The sequence below is a fragment of the Hemiscyllium ocellatum genome, chromosome 10 (genome assembly GCF_020745735.1).
Source record: "Hemiscyllium ocellatum isolate sHemOce1 chromosome 10, sHemOce1.pat.X.cur, whole genome shotgun sequence".
Classification (NCBI taxonomy): Eukaryota; Metazoa; Chordata; class Chondrichthyes; order Orectolobiformes; family Hemiscylliidae; genus Hemiscyllium; species Hemiscyllium ocellatum.
The window spans coordinates 9,816,779-9,819,620 of record NC_083410.1 but is presented as its reverse complement, the minus strand read 5'-3'; the positions used below and the strand labels follow the sequence as shown (position 1 = coordinate 9,819,620).

The 2,842-nt window shown below is 42.3% G+C and overlaps 1 non-coding gene across 1 annotated transcript; it reads left to right on the top strand.

The window, feature by feature from the left end:
* The first annotated feature begins 2,072 nt into the window (after window positions 1–2,072).
* LOC132819945 (U6 spliceosomal RNA) lies at window positions 2,073–2,179 on the top strand. The gene has a single exon (XR_009645158.1). It is a non-coding gene; the product is annotated as a U6 spliceosomal RNA (small nuclear RNA).
* Window positions 2,180–2,842: the final 663 nt, after the last annotated feature.

The following is a 2,842-nucleotide window of genomic DNA, read 5'->3' as shown; positions in this document are numbered from 1 at the left end:
TAGAGTCAGAATCATTGGCGACCTTTAAGCGGCAATTGGATAGGTATATGGATGGGTGCTTAATCTAGGATAGATGTTCGGCACAACATCGTGGGCCGAAGGGCCTGTTCTGTGCTGTATTGTTCTATGTTCTATGTTCTATGTTCTATGTTCTATAGTGTAAAGTATTGCCTGAGGCTTAATACAGTATGAAGGATTACCTGAGGCCTAATATAGTGTAAAGTATTTCCTGAGGCCTAATACAGTATGAAGGATTGCCTAAGGCCTAATATAGTGTAAGGTATTGCCTGAGGCCTAATACAATGTGAAGGAATGCCTAAGGCCTAAAATAGTGTGAAGGAATGCCTGAGGCCTAATACAGTATGAAGGATTGCCTGAGGCCTAATAAAGTGTGAAGAATATATGTGATGAATATATTAATGAAGGACTTCTTGGGCTTTCATTGATTGTATACAGAAGGTGAGCAGGCTACTTGTTGCGCAGTGGTAATGTCCCTACCTCTGAACCAGAAGATGCAGGTGCAAGTTCCATCTACTCCAAGGTGTGTAAAATAACATTTCCAAACAGGTTAGATTAGAAAATATCTACGTAAGAGGAGGTAGTAATTAGTTGGGGGCAGTTTCATGGAGTGCAGGTAACTCAAATATAGCTCTCACATGAACATGTAGGCTTAAACTGTGTTGAAATATTATTTGGAGTTATTATCAGAGGGGAGGAGATGGCCTAGTAGCATTATCCCTCACCTGTTAATCCAGAAAAACAGGGAATGATCTAGGAATCCAAGATCGAGCCTCACTTGTTGCAGACGATGGAATTGGAATTCAATAAAGAATCTAGAATTAAGAGAACAATGATGACTTTGAGTCCATTATCAATTGTTGGATAAACCTATCCAGTTCACTAAAGTCCTTTATGGAAGGGGACCCTTACTGGGCCAGACCAACAGCAATGTAGTTGACCTCTCTATGAAATGGTTGAGCAAGCCACTCAGTTCAAGGGCAATTAGGGATGAGCAACAAATAATGGCCACATTCATTAATGAGTTAAAAAGAAGGATTAAATCTAAGGTTTCTGTAGGTCTTTTGTAGTTCACTCTCCTCACTGAATATAAGAAACAGGTTTAGGCCATTCAGCCCCTCGAGCCTGCTCCACCATTCAGTACAACTCCACTTTCCTGCCCACTCTCCATAACTCGTCAGCCCATTACTAATGAAAAATCTGTCCGTCATCTCCTTAAATTTAGTCAGTGTCCCAACATCCACAGCACTCTGGGGGAGTGAATTCCACAGATTCATGACCCTTTCAGAAAAGTAATTTTTCCTCACCTCTGTTTTGAATCAGGTACCCCTTATCCTTAAACTACAATAATTCTGACTAGATTGTTCCACATGAGAACACATCCTCTATACTTTCTCAAAATCCCCTTGTGCATTTTATATAACACAATTAGATCACCGCTCATCTTTTTAAACTCCAATATCAGCTCAGTCTATCTCCATAAGACAAACTACTCATCTCTGGAATCAAGCTAGTGAATATCCTCTGAACCACCTCTAATACAACTATATCCCTCCTCAAGTAAGGAGATCAAAACTGCACACAATATTCCAGGTGTAGTCTCACTAGTACCTTGTCCAGTAACACATCCCTATTTTAATTCTCTACTTCTTTAGCAATAAACGCCAAAATTCCATTTGCCTTTCTTACTACCTGCTGTACCTCTTTAGTATTTTCTGCGATTCATGCACAATGACACCCAGATCCTGCTGCACCAAACACTCTGAAGGTTCTCTCAATTTAGATGATAAGTTGCCTGTCTACTGCTTTGCCCAAAATGGATAATCTCACACTTAATCACGTTCAACTCCATCTGCCAAATTTTGGTCCATTCACATAATCTATCCAAATACATTTCTAAATTTCTTATTTCTTCATTGCAACTCAGCTGAACATGATTAAGTGTGAGGTTATCCATCTATTCTAGTGTCTTCTGCAAATTTGGCCATAGTACTTTCTATCCTTGCATCCAGGTCATTAATATAGATTGCGAATTGATTGGGGCCTGAGAACTAGTGCTCGCTTCGGCAGCACATATACTAAAATTGGAACGATACAGAGAAGATTAGCATGGCCCCTGCGCAAGGATGACACGCAAATTCGTGAAGCGTTCCATATTTTTGGGCGGCACGGTGGCACAGTGGTTAGCACTGCTGCCTCACAGCGCCAGGGACCTGGGTTCAATTCCCGCCTCAGGCGACTGACTGTGTGGAGTTTGCACGTTCTCCCCGTGTCTGCGTGGGTTTCCTCCGGGTGCTCCGGTTTCCTCCCACAGTCAAAAGATGTGCGGGTCAGGTGAATTGGCTATGCTAAATTGCCCGTAGTGTTAGGTAAGGGGTATATGTAGGGGTATGGGTGGGTTGCGCTTCGGCGGGTCGGTGTGGACTTGTTGGGCCGAAGGGCCTGTTTCCACACTGTAAGTAATCTAATCTAAAAAAAAAACTGACACCCCATGAGTCACATCTTGCCAATCAGAAAAAGACCCATTTATCCTGACTCTATATTAACTAGCAGAGCCACTGGTGGTCACTGTGTGGTCCAGTCAAAATATTCAGGGTCTAGGGCCATAAGGGAGTGAGATAAGGATGGAAAATCTCTTGTGTGTGTGCAACCGCTACATGATGCACTCCAAGGTGCACTGATACACACTTTGGCAGCAGATTGCTCTCATGTCTATTCAATATTTGTGATTTGGAGATGCCGGTGTTGGACTGGGGTGTACAAAGTTAAACATTACACAACACCAGGTTATAGTCCAACAGGTTTAATTGGAAGCACACTAGCT